Below are 21,880 nucleotides of genomic sequence, written 5' to 3'. Positions count from 1 at the left end.
TTGAAAGATGAGATTGATTTGGGCCAGAAAGAAGAACAAGGATCAGGCTTAGAGGAATTTTCGAAATACAACACGTTTAAATGTACCATTGAAGTTCTTTGTCTCTTATTACAGATCACTTATGATTGTTATCGTCACGTTTGAACGAGATCTAAATGTCCGTCATAAAGATTGTCAATTGATCAAAGATAAGGAACTTTTAATCTCATAATGGGAACGAGGGCCAAACGGACATCTCGTTTTCGTGAAATCACGTGACACGTCTTACCAGATTTCATTGAGCATGATAAAGCGCGGATTTGAACAGTAACATATATTGAAAATTATTTAAATTTTACATCGCATATTCAATATCAATATATCATTCAGATTTTCATTTTTACCGCAACATTATGGGTCTATAAATAGAAAAGAACAAAGTCAAAAGAACACCCCCCCCCCCTTTTTTTTTTTCTTTGCTGTTCATTTTTTATTTCATTTTTTATAATTATTTTCTTTAAAAAGATACTTGTGTTCAAACCTTTAAAATCATATTAAGAAATATGCTGACAATTTAAAAATTGGTTGATTATATAGGGAGTCACTGAAGCATTATCTAGTATAATAGAATAAGTATTATGGTTTCCCTTATATTTTTATTAATATACCATTACGTTTGTTTATTATTTATAAAAGGAAAGATTAGGATAGTACCAATAAAAGTGTGTTTATTAAGACCCAATCATAAGGTGTTACTTATTACACGAAATTAAATAAAATTTAATCTGGGACTTGTACATATAATACATGTATACAGTAGTCCAAGATATAATGCGATATAATTCTCTCTCATTCTTTAATATCATTCACTAAAATCTATTATTAAATTAAATGAATTACTTATTCAATAATTTGTACATATTATGTGTTTCTTATATAATTTCTCCCAAAACTTGTGATATAAATAAATTATAAAATCTATGTCCTTTTATGAATGGAATCAGGTTCACAGTTTATAAACGACCTGACCTTGACATTACATGTGCATTAAGGGAAAACATATATTAAGTCCTAAAATAAAAGATATTACGGTGTCTCGCTTATCACTGCATATCGCCTGCATTGTGTTGAAGACTCGTTGGTGGCCTTCTGTTGTTTTCTGCTCTCTGGTCGGGTTGTTGTCTCTTTGACCCATTCCCCATTTTCATTCTAAATTTTACAAAATGAAAGTGCAATGAAAATCAGAACAGGAAAACTATTTAACTTGATAGTAATACGACCCACCCCCCCCCCCCCCCCCCCCAAAAAAAAAAATATATATAATTTTCAGACTTATATAAATATTTGTATTAACCATGTATCTCTATCACTCTGAGATCCAGTGGGCATATATATTGTATGGTTTGTCACTTGTTTAGACTTGTTTGTAATATATATATATATATATATATATATATAACTCGTCTAAACATCAACCCAACAATGTAAGATCTGTAAATTTGCTTTCGCAAATTTTTGGTTCTTCCCTCGCCGGGATTCGAACCCATGCTACTGTGATATCGTGACACGATATATATATAAAAGAATAACTAAGTACTGTATACATAGAGAATTGTCATATTTTCTGCTTTTCAACTCTGATTATTCTTGATTTTTTCATACTTTTGTACCATAATTTGTTTGCACAACATTTTTCGCATTTGATTCTCATTAAATGATCAATAATGTATGTAAAGTTTTATTTCTAAATCAAAGTGAAAAACAATGCCATAGTTTCTAAAAGCCTAAACATAATTTGTTCCACTTTACTGTGACAATAATTTCAATATGTTTGTTCAATAATCCAGATACAATAAATCATTAACGAACAATAAGTTGGAATTCTAATTAGTTATATCACAAAAAGAAAGGACATTACTGTTTAAAAATGTTCATTAAAAGCGAAATTATATTTTTGAAAAGGTTGACAAAAATTGAATACACAAATGGTAAATAAATATATTACTTACATGGAAAAATGATTGATTGTAATTCTATTGTCTATTAATCTCTCATATATTATGATATCAATACATTGAACAGAAACGTCGCACGATACTGTTGTCACCTAACGTTACACACTCAAAGACGTAAGCCAAAATAAAAACGTTGGAATGCATGTTGTTCAGATGGCTTTTTACAATGAATTTTAAAGGATTGATTTTTTTCCCTAAGAAAGGATTAATTGTTTTTTTTTTAGATAAAAGATGTTAAGCTTTAGTTTTATTAACAAATTAAAAATAAAAAAGTAACTTGAATTGAAACCATTTGTTTTATATACATGTTAATTATAAAGGCAATCGATTACTTTTTTTTATGGATAAACTATGCACTGCAAATGCACTCATCTTTGCACTCCTGAATGTCAAGGCGAAAGGACTACGGCATATCTAGCATGTCAGTTCTGCACAAATATATGCAAGGGAATTAGCGGGAACAATTATTATTGCTGTTTTTTTTTCTATTAATTTGTATTATAGCGGATCCGACTATTATAGTCCGGAAAACACTTCAGTTCCGCGAGAAAATCTCTCCCAACCCCTTCTCTATGAATCGGTTGAGCTTCAACATAAAACATTAATTTTAAAGTTTTCTTATTAAGCAACAAAATAAAATAGCCGTATTCCAAATCGTCTGTGAAAACCGCAATAATGACAATTAGACGGTACGTTAGAAGCATATTTTATTAAATATATTTATAGGGTGTAAGCGACATGGCGGACAGAGGTGTTTGTGAAAGATCCAATGTAAATTTAAGAACTATGAACTAATATGAGCGGAAAACGTAAAAATGTGAGCAGTGATAATACATTAAGTGAATCGGACATTAAAAAGACGACAAGGAGAAAACCAAAAAAGCCAAAAAGTAAGAGTAATGAAGTGAAAAACATTGAAAGTAACATTGAAGGTAAATTGAACAAATCGAGTACACCCAACACACCCGTTATGTCAGATGTAAACAAACAAAACACTGGTCATCCACATTCATCGCAAATGGTGCAAGATCATAGCTTGTTTTACCCGATGAACCAGCAGTTACAATATGTCGCCCCATCACAAACAATGCAACAAATTCAACCGCAATATTGTTCAACTCCAAACTCATTCTATCAGTCAACTATGCAACGAATGTCACCAACTAGTATGGCACAGAAACCTCCGTGGGTTGACGATTTATTTTTGAAAATGGAAAACATTGACAGTAGGCTGAATAAACTTGACAACATTGAATCCATTGTGAATAATATGAATAGTAAAGTGACTAAAGTTGAATATGAAACACAGATTTTAAGTCAGAGATTGGGGGAGGTTGAACATGCTACTCAACATTTCAGTGATTGCTTCGATGATCAGAGAAAAAAAATATTAGAACTTGACACTAAAATCAAAGAAGTAAATGATCAAATCAATTCACAATCAGAAAATGTAAAACGTTTCAATAAACAAATATCTGAACAAAAGAACGAAATTGACCTGACTAGAAAAAAGGTGAAGGACGAAAGCGTTAAAATGAAAGAAGAACTTATGATTGACATACAGATGAAAGAAATGAAAAACAATCTTGTTTTTTATAATATACCTGAGGTGGAAGGTGAAGACTGTGTTAATAACTTACATATTTTTTTCAAAGAAAATTTGAATATAGTAGAAAATGAGAGGAAAATAAACATAAAAAATGCTTCCAGAATTGGAAAAGAGGGGGACAGAATCCGCCCGTTATTGGTGAAGTTTTCAAACTATTTTCAGAAACAAGAAGTCCGTAAAAGCGCTGTTAATCTTAAAGACACGAATTTTGGTATATCCGAACAATTGCCAGTTGAAATTTTGAAAAGAAGAAAAAATCTACTGCCGAAACTTAGAGCACTTAAAGAAAACAATATTAAGGCATATTTTGTGAGAGACAAACTGTTCGTAGCAGGTAAAGAATATGTTGGTCCATAGGATACACGCAGAGAGCATTCTCGAAATATCAAGTGTTTAAGTTGGAACATTCATGGTATTATTTCTTGTATCGATGACAATGACTTTTTAAATTTTGTTAATGATTATGATTTATTATTTCTTTGTGAATCATGGTTAAAGGGCAGTAATAAGCCACACTTAAATAATTTTGAAAATCTATCGTCATTTGGTAGATGTAATAATATAGGGGTCAGAAACGAGGGTGGAATATGTTTTTACTGTAAACCATATATTATGAAAGGTATTGAAATAGTCAAGGAAATTGAAAATGGTATTTTATTGATAAAGTTAAAAAAGGATTTTTTTCATAATGATACTGATATTTACATATGTTTTGTGTACATACCCCATGAGAAGTCCTCATATTATAATGTAAATGACTGTGACTTTTTTGAATTAATAGAAAATATTGTTTTTGAGTATAGAGAAAAAGGAAGTATACTTGTTTGTGGTGATTTTAATAGTAGAGTTGGGTTACTAGATGATTGGCTAGGTTTTGATAATTTAGATAGATATGTTAGTAGTGTAGTGCATGATGAAAATCCCATTACTCCTCCAAGATGTTCAAAGGATACAACAGTAAATAAGTTTGGTCGAAAGCTTGTCCAAATGTGTCATAACACGGGTTTAACTATATGTAATGGTAGACTACGAAACGATCTGGCTGGTCAATTTACATTTTGTACTTCAAACGGAAGAAGTGTGAATGATTATCTGTTAACTTGTCCATGTGATTATAAATTGGTTGAGAATTTTAAAGTTCTGGAACATAATGAATTTTCTGACCATTCGCCTTTATTTTATGAAATTCAGACTAATCGAACGTATAATGAGGAACATTCTTCAAACCATTATACATATATAAAGTGGGATAATGAGAAAGTTAGCGATTACACGCAAGCATTACGGGAGAAACAAACTGATCTGTTGGAACTAGTAAACAACATAAATGACAATGAAAGTGCGAACAACGCCATAAATGTGATCACCGATGTTATATTTAAATGCGCGCTTAATGTTTTTGGTAAAACATCTGTTAAAAAACATTTAAGTAAACATAAGCTTAGTACAAATGATTGGTTCGATCACTCATGTAAACTGTTTAGAAGTGAATTTCACCAAGCACGGAACCGTTTTCAGCGCTACCCAAGCAATCCCAATAGACAATTATACGTGTCAACAAGAAACGAATACAACAAAGTTAAACGAAAAGCGAAAACACGATATAAACGTGTACGTGGACAGGAGCTAAGTCGATTGGCTAAAGTGAATCCTAGAGAATTCTGGTCAAAAGTTAGACCTAAGGGTCGATCTAGATGCGCGGCCGATGCAAAAGACATTTTTGAACATTTTAAAAACTTTCTTGGTGCGGAACCTGGTGATTTATCAGAAGAAGTTAAAACGTTAATAGACAACATTCGTTCGGAAGATCTTCACATAGACGATTTAGATAACGAATTTACTGAATCTGAAATTGAATCTGCTATTAAAAAACTAAAGCGTGGTAAAAGTACAGGAACAGATGAAATCAGTGGAGAAATGTTTTTATCAGATTCTCAACTTTTTTCAACATTTTTAACAGTTTTGTTTAATAAACTTTTTGAATTTAGTATATACCCCGATAATTGGATAGAAGGAATTGCTATACCTGTACCAAAGAAAGGGGATCTTACAAACCCTAATAACTATAGGCCAATTATATTGATTAGTGTATTTTCAAAGATCTTTACTTCAATTTTGAATAATCGTTTACTTTGTTGGGCCGAAGATAATGAGATTCTTTTAGCAAACCAATTTGGATTTCGTCGCCAAAAATCAACTGTCGACGCTGTTTTTATTCTTCATGGAATAATATCAACAACCTTGTCGCAAAAGGAAAAACTGTATTCAGCATTCGTGGACTTTTGTAAAGCTTTTGACAATGTCGACCGTCGCATACTTTGGTATAAGCTTTTCAATAGTGGAATTAGTAGCAAGTTTGTTTCCATGGTGCAGTCAGTATATGCAACTGTGAACATTCGCGTTAAATGCGATGGATTACTTTCAGATGTTTTTTGTAATAATATTGGTGTAAAACAAGGTGAACCCTTGTCTCCTCTACTTTTCATATTTTTTATAAATGACATTGCTGATGATCTACGTATGAATGATAATAGAACTAGTGATTACATAAGCCTTAATGGATATTTGATATATTTGTTGTTATTCGCTGATGACACTGTGCTATTTGGAAAAACACCGGAAGCTCTACAGTTTCTTTTAGATAAATTATTCGTCTACTGTACAAAATGGAAAATTGGGGTTAATAAGGATAAAACAGAAGTTGTAGTTTTTCGTAAAGGATGGCAAAAAGTAAACCATTCATGGCATTATGACAATACGGAACTAAAAGTAGTCGATCACTATGTATACCTTGGAGTTCTTCTACATTACAACGGTAAATTTCAACAAACTCAAAAACGTCTAGCGGGACAGGGAAGTAGAGCGCTTGCAGCATTGTTAAACTCATTAAGATCTACTTATATTTCACCAGAACAGCAATGTGCCATGTTTGACAGTCTAGTTATGTCTATTTTAAACTACGCCTCTGAAGTGTGGGGTTTTCATCATGCAAAAGAAATCGAAACTGTACATAATAAATTTTGTAGATTTGTTTTAAAAGTACCCAAAAACACGCCTGTCTGTTGTATTATTGGCGATCTTGGTCATTTACCTATGTATGTTACTAGGAAACAAAAGTTGTTGAAATACTGGGTTAATATTATAAACAAGAAACCAGATATTGTATATGAAATATATCAAGTTCTAGTTGCTGACTGTAATAGTGGTAAAGAAAATTGGGCCACAAATGTTCGTAATTTACTTTTTCAACTTGGATTTAATTATTTATGGTATGCACAAGAGAATGTTAATGTAAACTTTGATATTTTGAATGAACGTCTGTTAGATCAATTTTATCAGAGCTGGCGTGAGTCTGTAGAGAGCTCTGAAAAATTAATATTGTACAAAGTGATAAAAACAGGTTTTAAGATGGAACAATATATATTGAAAAATATCAATGTTAAAATGTTGTCTTTATTAAGATTTGGTGTATTAAAACTAAATATGGAAACTGGTCGTTACATAAAACAACGAAGGGAGGATAGAATTTGTAAATGTTGTACTATGCAATGTATAGAGAACGAATATCATTTTATTATGGTTTGTCCAGCATATAGACAGTATAGACTTAAATACTTCTCAAAACATTATCATACATGGCCAAATATCAACAAACTGTATTCACTACTACAAGTTCAAACAAAAACTGTTATTTACAATTTGATGTGTTTTTTGCGTGAAAGTTGGAAACTCAGAACTTTCATATTAACTTAGTTATATATATGAATCTAATTGTCTTTTTCATTAACAAAATGTTCATATTGTTAATTATGTTCTCTGCAGTTTTGTATACCTATGTATTAATATAAATTTCATGTTGCTTACACATGATAATGTTGTAATTTAAATGTGCTATAGCATAATTGTGCTTATTGCAATAAACGTATTTATCTTTATCTTATCTATCTATAACGTCAAAATCGTATGTGGGGACATTGTATCGGACATTTTAGTTTTATCTGATATCTCGTATACTAGATTTAATTTATGGGAATTTAATATCAAAATAGAGATAATTTTTTGTACTTTTATCCATTATAATTTTTTTATGTAGCGAATGGCATTGTATTAAATAAACATCATGAAAAAACAGAAAACGTAACCCTACGTTTAATTTGGTTTGAAGGGGACAAAATGTCGGACATTGCTATTCAACTCGAATAATAAGAATTTATTTTAAAAATTCCTGATTATTGCATGAGGCGAAAGTGTGATCTTTGTACAAAATACTAATATAAGAATTATTTACTTTCGACATGAGGATTGCTCTGGAATTCCCTTTTTTTGGGACAATTTAACAAAAATTACGGCAACCTTTCGTGCATGGGACACATAATTTGTATCATCTGGATCCCTTTATTTTATATTTCCGTCTTTTCGAGAGAAAAAAATCGACATTACGTCATCGCCCAACTATGAATTGCTTGTTCTAGACAAACTTTTATATCGTTTGGTAACAAGATTCATATGTTTTTTACGGTATTCAGAATTTCATAAAACTAAAAGTGTAACGCGGGACAAGGAAATCATATTGCAAAATAAAGGTTTTATTGAGTTTTAATTAATGAAAACGGTCTGTTACATATACAAAATTGAAATAATCTGAAAGAAGAGTTTAATAGCTTTAAAATGATATACAACACTTTATAATATCAATTTTTATGTTTAAAAATTAATAAGATGAATGTGTCTTGTCCGTGATTTTACCAAAGTAACACCAGTAGCGTGCGACGTTTCACAAATATTAGGAAAATGATTTATTTCGCCGTACTGAATATTAAAGAGTTATGTGTTTTTTCTATTAAATTTATTGCACCGGTTGTCATTGTTCTTATACTTAGAATAAAAAAAGGATTAGTTGGAATTTGTCAAAAGTAATCACAGACAGAAAAAAAGCCGACTCATTATATCAATTATGTATGCTACATGTATGGTGTCCAGTGGCAAACACTACACACATATATTTGAGAATAACATTCTGAAAGAAAGATATAGGCATTGTAGATAGTAATACATATTGTTTAATGATAGATTGACAAGCACGTTAGTTATTAAAGAAATCTTGTATTTAAAGTTATTGGCACTAAATGATTAAATGGCATTAAATTCTATGTTTGAAAGCCTATACAAAACACACTGTTGATGCGATATCAATTTGGAATGCCTCCCTATTCACATTATGTCAAATATTATAAAAAAAAAATACAAGTCTTACGCAGACGAAACGCACGTCTGGCGTACTAAATTTCAATCCTGATATCTAAGATGAGTATTTTTACAGTTTTTTTTCTTTCTTTATCTTTTGATATTTATTATTCAAATACGAAATTTTCTTTTTAATATATGACATAATGTTGTAAAAACTTTAAATTACGCATATTAAGCTGTTAAACGACGAAGATGAGTTCACATTGACTGTCATTGATAAATGCTACATGTATGAAATGGAGCCTTCAATCTAATGTATTGGAGAAATGGTCCCTTTCTTCCTGTTTTGTACATACAAATGAATAAGACATCTTAATGCCAATTATTATACGTTTTAACACATGAGGTGTAAAATATGTTAATATCTTTCCTGCATATATAAGCTGTTGAAATTAAAATTACTCATCCACACAATATAAATTCATATTAAACCAACAAATCCAAATTACCACCAAATAAATCAAAACATGTATTACTCCAAAAGTACCGCCAAATTAATAAATATAAGACGGTGTGATTTGAGATGAAATGAGACAACTCTCCATCCATTCCGCAATTCGTAAAAGTAAACCATTAAAGGTCAAAGTACAGTCTTCAACACGGAACCTACGGTTCAAGCTATAAAGGGCCGAAGAATATTATACATGAACTTCGCCTTAAAAAAAATTTAAATACCGCCTAATAACGTAAATATATTTTAGAATACTGAACTTCGCCCATTAACGTTTATTTTACTTAAAACAGTAATACTTTGCTTTCCTGTACTAGTTTACCCTGAAATGTAAAATTTGACGAAAAATCGGGGTAGGATCGAATTGAAGTTTTTTTCCATTGATATGTTTTTCCTGCTTGAAATTCCTCGTTTTATGATTTTCCTTTCCCCATCTTTTGGATCAGCATTTAAATTTTCCTTTCACGTGTTTCCCTTGAAAACAAGTAATAGTGCCGTAAATGCTTACTATTTATAACTCACGTGTTTTTATATTTAGTTTCAATCCGTACAAACAACCATATAAGGTTACCGTACATATCAGATACTATTTTGATGTAAAATTCACTAAATAGAGAATAATACATGGCAAAATCCGTATCATATGCCGTATCATCCCGAGATACCAATATCAGCCTTTTTATGTCCGAATGACCGTTCATTTGGGAACAATTTTGAGGGGGAAAAAATTGAAAAAATTTTGAAGAATTTTTTTTCTGAAGAAGCTTGCATAAATTAAAACGGAGTTAAAAAAAAATAAAATGAGTAGGGGTGTGATGAAGGGTGCGATAAAGGGTAGGGGTGTGATAAAGGGTGCGCATCAAAGTTGTGCGATATGGATTAAACAGCAGGCTATTTATCAAATATTCAGAACTACTGTATTTACTACTAAATATACATGTATGATAAAATGGAATAACATTGCATGTTGGAAGTTATCACTTTATATCCATCACGCCTTTGCCTTTGGCAATTTGACTCTGTTTTCCATATATGTATTACACGTTGATAAATGACATTTTTCGTAATTCATAAAGTCTGTTTGTTATAGATTTTCATACCTTAGACATGCAAGGATTATTGATTTTTGTAACAATTTTCCAACTAAATAATTAGCATGAAAGAAATTTTCTGTTTCTTTTCACACGTCTATGTTGAAATTATTTAATTATTCACAAATTGCTGGCTTTCTTAACCGCATTTTGTTGTTCAAATCCTCATGTAGTCTTACGTGTAATCTTATATTAATATGTTAAATAACTGTTTAGACATATGGATTTTGCAGTAAATAATATGGTTTCATGGATTAGAAAAGCTACGCTTTTGATGCAAATTTTCAAATGAATATCGATATTTGCAAAATCTATTATCTACATGATTTACATGAATATATAACCTTCATTATGTTTTATCGATATGTGTTTGAAAACGTTTCTATATTTCTGTATCCATATAAGATTGATATATTGTAATCCGATCTGTCATTAGAGATCAACCCTCGTTGACGACAAAATGTTCGTTCTTTCTCGATAGTGAAATATTTAAAAATAACAATAATGCAAAATGCATTTTAAAGTTTAAACATTAAACTTACTGCGGCGGGTATATATCACAATCAACCAAACGAGGGAGGGGTAAAAGAGGGGGATGATAGATGCATGGATTGTTGGCTATTTTTAACGTCCAGTGGCAACTTAAATGGACCTCTAGTCCAAGAAGATACCATTAGTGGTATATAATTAAACTAAGAAGGTACCATTAGTAATGAACTATCAGTCCAAGAATGTACTATTATTATTGTTTGACTCTCCGTTCAAAATGGTACCGTTATCGCTGATTAATCAGTCCTAGAAGGTAAGATTAGTAGTTGACCATATACATATACGAAGGTACCATTAAAGGTGGACTGTCAGTCCAAAATGATACCATAAGTGATTAATCTCTTGTCCAAGAAAATACCAATGATAGTGGATTGTCAATCTAAGACGGTACCATTATTGGTGTACTATCAGTCAAAGAAGTTTCCATTATTGGTTGACTATCAGTCAAAGAAGTTTCCATTATTGGTTGACTATCAGTCAAAAAAGTTTCCATTTTTGGTTGACTATCAGTCAAAGAAGTTTCCATTATTGGTTGACTATCAGTCAAAGAAGTTTTCATTAATGGTTGACTATCAGTCAAAGAAAGAAGTTCACCTGATTGTTCTCCAGTACAAGAAGATACAATAAATTCGAAGAAGTTTCCATTTGTATAGGATTTCAGTCTGAAAATGTATCATTATCAATACCAGTCTTAGAAGGTACTACAATTAAGGTTGGAATATCAGTCCAAGAAGATACAATTAAGGTTGGAATATCAGTCCAAGAAGATACAATTATAGTTGGAATATCAGTCCAAGAAGATACAATTAAGGTGTGAATATCAGTCAAAGAAGATACAATTAAGGTTTGAATATCAGTCCAAGAAGATACAATTAAAGTCGGAATATCAGTCCAAGAAGATACAATTAAGGTTGGAATATCAGTCAAAGAAGATACAATTACGGTTGGAATATCAGTCAAAGAAGATACAATTATAGTTGGAATATCAGTCAAAGAAGATACAATTATGGTTGGAATATCAGTCCAAGAAGATACAATTATAGTTGGAATATCAGTCCAAGAAGATACAAATGAGGTTGGAATATCAGTCAAAGAAGATACAATTATGGTTGGAATAACAGTCCAAGAAGATACAATTATAGTTGGAATATCAGTCTTAGAAGGTACTACAATTAAGGTTGGAATATCAGTCCAAGAAGATACATTTAAGGTGTGAATATCAGTCAAAGAAGATACAATTAAGGTTTGAATATCAGTCCAAGAAGATACAATTATAGTCGGAATATCAGTCCAAGAAGATACAATTAAGGTTGACATATCAGTCAAAGAAGATACAATTACGGTTGGAATATCAGTCAAAGAAGATACAATTATAGTTGGAATATCAGTCAAAGAAGATACAATTATGGTTGGAATATCAGTCCAAGAAGATACAATTATAGTTGGAATATCAGTCCAAGAAGATACAAATGAGGTTGGAATATCAGTCAAAGAAGATACAATTATGGTTGGAATAACAGTCCAAGAAGATACAATTATAGTTGGAATATCAGTCTTAGAAGGTACTACAATTAAGGTTGGAATATCAGTCCAAAAAGATACATTTAAGGTGTGAATATCAGTCCAAGAAGATACAATTAAGGTTTGAATATCAGTCAAAGAAGATACAATTATGGTTAGAATATAAGTCCAAGAAGATACAATTATAGTTGGAATATCAGTCAAAGAAGATACAATAATGGTTAGAATATCAGTCCAAGAAGATACAATTATAGTTGGAATATCAGTCAAAGAAGATACAATTATGGTTGGAATATCAGTCCAAGAAGATACAATTATAGTTGGAATATCAGTCCAAGAAGATACAATTAAGGTTGGAATATCAGTCAAAGAAGATACAATTACGGTTGGAATATCAGTCCAAGAAGATACAATTATAGTTGGAATATCAGTCAAAGAAGATACAATTATGGTTGGAATATCAGTCCAAGAAGATACAATTATAGTTGGAATATCAGTCCAAGAAGATACAATTAAGGTTGGAATATCAGTCAAAGAAGATACAATTATGGTTGGAATATCAGTCCAAGAAGATACAATTATAGTTGGAATATCAGTCAAAGAAGATACAATTATGGTTGGAATATCAGTCCAAGAAGATACAATTATAGTTGGAATATCAGTCCAAGAAGATACAATTAAGGAGGGAATATCAGTCCAAGAAGATACAATTATAGTTGTCTACATTCAAGAAAGTATTACCATCCGTTAAATCTCCTAATTTTTTTATACTGCCATGGTTTAGGTAATTCATTGTCTTCAAAAAGAGACCAATGACAATCGACAAACATAAACTCGGTAATACTAACATCCACCATGGCCAAACATATAAACAATAACAAACTTTTTCAAAACATTACGCAATAAACCAAAGATAGGGCATTACAAACCTCTTTAAAAATCTGGAGTGAACTCAGGTGCTCCCGAGTAGTTTATATATAAGTTTCCATTCTATAAATTATGTATTTAATTGATTGAGTGATTGTTGGTGTTTTAACACCACTTTTTAGCGCCAGTTTTGGGCTATTTCACGGAGGACAGTTTTTATGGGTGGAGAAAGCCGAGGTGTTCGGAGAAAACTAACAACCTTTGATAGGAAAACTGACAATCCTAGTCAATTAAGATTGGAGTCGAGTACACCCGCACGAGCGGGCTTCGAACTCACAACCTCAGTGTTGACTGGTTAGGGATTACAGAACTACTTCAGACCACTTGGCCACCGAGCCCCCTCCATTACTATCTATTTGAACATAAACCTTTGTTTTAAAACCGGTATTGATATTATTTCTATGTCCTTTTATTTTGTGTTTAAATAGTTTTACACATTTGGCTGTCATTTTAATAATCTAAATTTTCAAACAAAAAGCCAAATTCATACTGATGTATTAGTAATGTTTACTTTGATTGTGTAATACAATGAAAATAAAATCACTATAGATTTAACTAATGGAGACAAAATGACATGTTTTCTCTGCTCTTTATCAAACTTTAGGTTAAAAAGCTCAATACATGTAGTCAATGAGAAACGAACTTATTTCGTCTATTTGTATTTTAAGATATCGTGTTGTTATTGCCTTGGTTGCAACTGATCGATATAAAACCAAGCGATCTGCATATGTTATTATATAAATAACACATAGCCGAGAGGGTGATAGAGCAGAATTTTACCCCGAGAAAACTGAGGTGAAGCCAATTTTGACAATGTGTTTTCGAAGGTCAACAATCTGCTCTATCACCCTCTCATCTATGCTTTTTTTTTAATTTATTAAACTGAATGTTCTGTTATAACTTTCAAGTTTCAAATTATAAGAAACACACTATGGCGTCTTGTAAAAAAAAACTATTCGTATTCAAAAAAAGAGAGGCGAAAGATACCAAAGGCACAGTCAAACTCATAGATCGAAAATAAACTGACCATATCATAGCTAAAAAATTAAAAGACAAACAGACAAATAGTACACATGACACAACATGGAAAACTAAAGATTAAGCAACACGAACTCCATCAAAAACTGGGGTGATCTCGGTGCTCCAGTAGGGTAAGCAGATCCTGCTCCACATGTAGCACCCGTCGTGGTGCTCATGTTATTACATATCCGGTAAAATGTCTTATTCGGTAGGTAACATTCGTGAAAAGGGAAGCGCACATTTGATCAAGCGTCACCGTCAAGAGTATTTGCCATGGAATAGATTAAAATGTCTCCCTCGTATTAACCAATGAAAGATTAGCATATTGACATGAAATATAATAAGTTGTATAAGCTAGTGTTTCGCAAGTACGATAATGGACATAGGATGAATTTTGGCTCATTTTTATGAATAAAAGGAGATGAGTGCCACAGTGGATTATGTCACAGAGACAGCAAAAAAACGTCCGAACAAATAACAGAGACATCAAAAGGTCAACTAAGTACGGTCTTCAAAAATAGAAATTTGTCTTCACACTATGTCAAGTTTCGTGAATAGTTAGAATACTTTGAAATCAATTTAACAGCGATTATCAAAGATCGACAAACAATACTCAAATTTTCTATATGTCAAAAAAGTATTGTGATATAACAAAAACAATCAAAAGGACACCAGCGAAGGAATTATTGGCTTTGGACAGTTATATGAACATGTGACGGGGTTAAACTAGTTAATTAATATATTTCAACGAACTTCCTTTTTAATTTTGATCGTGGAACTGGTACTATTTTACTAAAGTATATTATATCCCGGTGTGGAATAACAAAAGACGCATGAGAGAACTATAATAGAATTAGAATTGTATTTCCAATTCAATTAAAAAAGAAAACATATGACTTTACTCTCAGCTATAGATCTGCGTTTTTATGTTCATACAATGATATTTTAATTTTATATTTTGCAATATCATTCAAAATTTCAATAACAACTGAATAAAACATACCATTAACCGATTGATCATGGTCCTAATGAGGCTTGAAAATTCAAGCAATTTAAATCTTAAATCAGTTATGGTAATGCTTTCGACAACCCCAAGTTCTTTGCGGTATTCAAAATGTTTCTTTTTTTCTTTTGTTAATTAGTCCCAGGGTCTTTATGATAATTATTATAATTTGGAATGGGAAGACTTTTCATTGATTTCATTTGAATCAAATCGGGTACGAATCAGTGCTATGCTTATTAAAGAGATCTACATGTTATATTTATGAAAAGCTTGATACAGACGAATGAATACTTATGATATATCATACATAACTAAGTACTGGGGTCAATAACTTTAAATATGCAGCGCCACATTCTACTTAATTAACTTATCATAGATACTGCGCTTAAAATGTTGCACGTCAAACGCGCGTTTCGTCTAGAACGACATGGTGCAACATATATTGTTTTTCTTTCATTGACGGATTTTGCCATCGTAATAAACCAGTGTTAGTAAACTTCGCGGCGATTTAGTTTCGCAATTTTGCAATGTATTTGACGTAATTAATTGATCAAAGATTTACATATTCGCGTTATTTTCTACTCGCGAACGTTGCAAAAATAAGTTAAGCTACATATGTTTTCCTTTAAATTCTCCGTTATTTGTTGGTGATGTTCCTTTAGCTTCTGATTGTAGAGTGTAAATTTCGCACGTGGCTCGATATACGCGTGTTTGTAATAACGTCTTAAATTTAAATGAAACATACAATTTTCATTTATCAATTTCTTTAACAGCAGAGAGATATTATATCCTATATTTGTCAAAAAATATTAATCTTCATTGAAGTATGATTTCACCAGCAGAAACGCCCCCTGTTTACGGCAATATCATTTATAAATCTAACAAATTTAGGAACTGTTCACCATATCATTTTACAATGATTATGTAATTATACTGTTAGTGTTGTTCAGTAATTGTGTACCTCAGGTTTTTTTTTAAAGATAAACATCGATTCTCTCAAGCTTAGTTTGTTGCAACATCGACATACTCTTTTTTAGCATTGATATTATGTACATGTTTGTTCTATGAATTGTACAAGATTGTATTTTCACTGTTTAAAACGTTGTCATAATTATGAAATTTGCTCTGTTGCAGTCTTTCATAAAATATATCAGCAGGTAATACTTTAAGGTCGTTTTAAGACAATGTATATATACACTTTGATACGTTTTATGTATTTACCAATATGTTTTTGTTTTGTATTTTACTTTAAAAGTTTCGTAATTTGTTAATATATTGTACCTTTATTATAACACGAGTTGTACTGTTGTAACAGAATTTTTTGTAATTAAAAAAACATAACATTAAATGTGATTCACAGAAACCTTAAAATTTGTATTTGTTTAAAAGACTTCATTCTTAAAATACTGTTAAGATATTTTCCCTTCCACAGATAAAATCATTTGATTCGACAACCACATTAACAAATATTAAGGGGCGATAACCACGACATTTCCCACAGACTTGTCAACAAGTGCAAACATTCAAAAGCCAATAGATTTAAACTATAGATTTCAATACCTGTACATTTATCCCAGCACGATAACATTTTACCAATAGTTTATGTAAAGAAGACTAAAGTTCTTGTGTGTATAGATTTACACAATTGACAAGAAAGCACAAAGATGTGTTAGATAATCGCTATTATATACATCCATGACCCCACGTGTCACGTTACAGAAAACGATTTAAATAGTGTTAATGTACTTGTGCTACTAATTTATTATGCATTGATAATGTCACTTTACGAGTTAGTATGCTTTTAATTTTGATAAATATTTATTTATTAATGCATATTAAATGTTTGAATATATTCATCATTATAAATTGAAGAATGGTTCTTTGTGATTTGGTGCAAAGCCATGACGTAAACAATCTGAACATAAAAGTATTGAAAAATGTTGATGGATGCAAAACATGATTACGATAATCAAAACAGAAGCAATGAGTTATCCCTCTTTATCAGAGTAACGTCATATACAATCAGTAAGTTTGCAGGACTTTGCTGCTGTTGCTGATGCAGCTGAAGATGCTTGTGTTTACTGTCTATCAGTGAATGTGATGCATATGCAAGACTAGAACATGAAACCTCCTTTAATCTGGATCTCCATGCTGAGATGGTTTAGAATGTGCTAGTCTAGATCTAGTTTAACTTAAAGGCAAAAGTCCGTTTGATGATATGTCAACATACTTGAACAAATTACTATGACTACTAGACCATGTCGTACTTGATCTTACTCCTTGATGCCACGTACCTAGGGAAGAAGCAGCAACTACTAATTTTCAAGTCTTAGGCTTTATACATCTTGGGATCGATCCCACGACCTCCTGTACTCTAGGCGAAAGCGCTACCACGATACAACCAAATCGAGGAAATACATTTAAAGGTTTTAATAGAGAGATCAAAGGTTATGGGAGCATATCCAGAATTAAAAGCTAGGAAGAAAGAGCTTGTCATCCATGGCAGGCAATCGTCGATAGAAGGGAAAATCCAGACAACCAAAATCCATCCTGCAGATAGTAGGTTTCAAGCATGGCTAATCACCGGGCAGTGTGTAAAGAAGCTGATTACGGAAACGACTCAAAAGGAAGCACTGAATAGCGTGAACGAGGTCATACATGTACGTCTTACAGATAACCCAAAGAATGTGTTTAGTGAAAGCAGAAATGCAGCTAGGGACAAGGAGTGTGGACTCCTAACACCAAAGTAAGGAGATGAGGTATGATATCTAATGAGACAACTATCCACCAAAAGTTCGAATGAAGAGGATTTATGTAATTATACATGTTTTAGAATAGAGGGCCACTCTTTTTATTATTTTTTATGCATATTCCGTATTTAGTATCAAGTTGTATTTGAGTATTTTGCATGTTTTCTTTGTTTCACTATTAAACCGGAAGACATCTTGTTAATATCGGGTCAAACTTATTAACATCGGTTCAAACTTCATGGCAGCGTTAATATGTCCGGGTCAAAGTTATAAAGGCAGGGTCAATATATTTGACGTCACAAAGCTGTGATACATATAGCTTATCGGGTTTTCTACAAATTGATATCGTAAAATATCACCTGCTCGACACAATGTGAAACATTTTATCCCGTTCGCTATGCTTACTCGCCATCGTGGCTCGCAGTTGAAATTTTTCGATATCAATGTGAACAATTTGATTATCTATTTATCGTTCTACTACTGGTCTTTTCACCCTCCCCAAGACAGTTTTTCACTTGACAAAAAGCAAGCTTGAAAACGTCTCCTCACATATTGTGACGTCGCTGATAACTTCTTCTCAGACATTGTGACGTCGCTGATAATGCCTGCTCTCGTCTGAAAGCGCTAGCCGTGATACGATAATTACAAAGCGACTGAGCTGGATGAAATAGGCGTAGGGAAGGACGATTTTCAATTTTATCAAGAGCTAAGCAGAGTGATATAGACAAGCATGACAAGTGGGACTAGTTATCAAAGGTACCAGGATTATAATTTAATACGCCAGACGACAACTAATAAGCCTGGTTATTTGTTTCACTACCAATTCAATGATTTTGATAATTGAACACCAGACAGTGGCGGATCCAGGGTGGTCCGGGGGGTTTGACCCCCCTTTTTTTGAACGATCAATGCATTTGAATGGGAACATTTGGTTGGAACCTACCCCCTTTATCCTGGGCTGGGAACCCCTCTTTTTAAAATGGCTGGATCCGCCCCTGCAAAATATGCAACCAACATAAATGACAACACTCACCTCTGTATACATGGTTCCAGGAGTTCCATTTAGACAGACCTTCGTGTGTAATGGAAATCCGTCAATCATAAGATCCATCCAAACATGTAAAAATGTTAACGTTCAATGTACAAACACGACCCATTAGGTGTATATGTATGCACACTAAAGTACACTACAATGTACATACATGATATATCGTTGACAAATGTTTTGTATGTTCCGTGTATTAACAAGCATATACAGTTATATTGGATTTCGATTTATAATATTTTCACTCTAAAATAACAATCTTAATAAATCATAATCCGATAATTTAATTTTAGTTTTATTTGTTTGCGATTAATCAAGCATTCCGGCTTGTATCCATTATTTCACCTTATTACCCGTTAAAGTTAAACTTAATCCATCTCTGAGATAGAGTTCATTTAAATATTTAAATCCAACCAGAACTGATATATTTATAAGTTCATTACTTCTTATTACAATTTTATAGATTTTAGATTTAAATCAATTCATTTCATTTAAACGATAAAACGTATTAAAATGCATTGATTCCTGACGAAGCATTACTTTTACATCCGTCTCAAAGCAATAACTATGATTGAAAATGCTAGGGTTGTTAAGACACGCGGCACTTTGCATGCAATTGAAATTATTTACTCGTTTTGTTAATAATTCATAAAGATTATTATATAACCGTAACCCCACACAGAAACGACATTATGATTTAAGTATGCACGCAGAATAATTTTATATTAGAATATACTAATTATTCATGTACACATCTTAACGTTTCCAACCATGCAGTTTTCTTTCCTATTGACTGATTGATTTGATTGATTGATTGATTGATTGATTGATTGATTGATTGATTGATTGATTGATTGATTGATTGATTGATTGATTGATTGATTGATTGAGTGTTTGATGCTTGGTGGATGGTTATCTTTTTTATGTAACTCTTATATACATTTTTTTTTAGATTAAACCGTATTATTGTAAATAAACACATCATAGATACCAGGATTGAATTGTATATTTGCGTCAGACGCGCCTTTCGTCTTCAAAAGACTCATCAGTGACGCTCGAATAAAACAATGTTAAAATAGCCAAACATAATACGAAGTTAAAGAGCATTGAGGACCAAAAATTCCTAAAAGTTTGGCCAAATACAGCTAAGTTAATATATATTCCTGAGGAAGAAAAGCCATATTATTTCAACCTGAATTCAAAGTTTTGTAAACAGTTAATTTATAATTATGCACGTATCAATGATAACTCAAGTCAGTGCTGTGCTACTGAGCTGGTGACACATTTCGGGTATTTAAAACTCCACAGGTAGCGACAATATGATCGTGAAACCTGTATTACGATTACAATTTTTAACGAACTAGTTCATAATGTAATTCACACCTAGTAAATGGTCATTTTGATCTTAAAATAATATGATAATAATAAGAGGGGCGAAAGATACCAGAGAAAAATTCAAACTCATAGATCGTAAATAACTAACAACATCAATTAAACGTCATTTAAAAGTTTTAGATATTTCTTGATGTTTTTTGTGAATTCAACACTGAAAGTGGCGATAAACACAAAAATAGCTGTCCCTTTTTTACACCGTTTTTATTAAGCTAGTTCTGTTCAGTAGCTGCTTGACAATTCAATATGTTATTTTGTACAAATATATAACTATTATTGTACATCTGGGAAAAAGCTAAACAGTTCTTACTTTACCACAAGTGGTTTGTTGATTAGAACTGGATTACATTAACCGTATTTGGCACAACTTTTTGGAATTTTGGCTTTGACTTTATGAATATTTTGATATGAGCGTCATTGATGAGTCTTATGGAGGCGAAACGCGCGTCTGGCGTACTAAATTATAATCATGGTACCTTTGATAACAATTTGTAAAAATATATATAACAATTATTGTACATCTTGGAGAAAGCTGAATAGTTCTTTCTATACCGCAAGTTGTTTGTTGATTAGTACTGGATTAACTGAAATAACTAATAGTTATCAAAGGTACCAGGATTATAATTTAGTACGCCAGACGCGCGTTTCGTCTACATAAGACTAAGTCTGAACATGACATAATAAATGATTGCCCAAGTCGTTTAACATTAGAGTCAGATCAAAATTGTCGTTTCAAATCAAACAGTCTTTTATTTTACTTTTGTAGGGCACGTGCTTAGGAGAGAAGCATCAAATTACAATTTAAAAGTTCCTGGTTTTACCTTATATGGGTTTGTTGCAACGAAAACGTCATCTAAACTCCAACACATGTTAAAGCATTTAAATGAACTCTGAAATCTGTTTCGAAACCTTAATTTGGCATACATGACGATTTTTGTAAAAAAAAAATCAAGTTGATATGACCAAATATGACTCTAAACCACAAAGCTTAAATATACACTTCACCCATTATTTGACAAGGAACTGGACGGAAGCACGCACGGACTAAAACAAACATAAAGGCCCGCTACTATTGGTGGCGATGCAAACAAATTACTATAACATAATATTATAATTTTATCTTAAAACGTACAAGATAATTATATATCTAACAAGTTTAAACATACATACTTATGCAATCATTGTGCAATTTTCAGATATACTAAATAGTTTCTGCCCAAACTTCACCGAGACAACAGTAGTATGCTGATGTTCAAAACACATTTATCCATTTTGGATAAT

At 31.9% G+C, this 21,880-nt stretch overlaps 1 protein-coding gene across 1 annotated transcript in view; it reads right to left on the bottom strand.

Moving 5' to 3' along the window:
• LOC139498712 (uncharacterized) overlaps positions 1-19,628 on the bottom strand; it is a 35,320-nt gene extending 15,692 nt beyond the window's left edge. Inside the window, exon 1 of the mRNA XM_071287237.1 lies at positions 19,196-19,628. The gene's annotated coding sequence lies outside the window, so the exon portion shown is untranslated. The remainder of the gene's footprint in view (positions 1-19,195) is intronic.
• Between the last annotated feature and the right edge of the window lie 2,252 nt (positions 19,629-21,880).

Source organism: Mytilus edulis, chromosome 12, assembly GCF_963676685.1.
Source record: "Mytilus edulis chromosome 12, xbMytEdul2.2, whole genome shotgun sequence".
In the NCBI taxonomy this organism is placed as follows: Eukaryota; Metazoa; Mollusca; class Bivalvia; order Mytilida; family Mytilidae; genus Mytilus; species Mytilus edulis.
The sequence above is the reverse complement of the archived record's forward strand: the minus strand, read 5'-3'. Positions and strand labels throughout refer to the sequence as shown.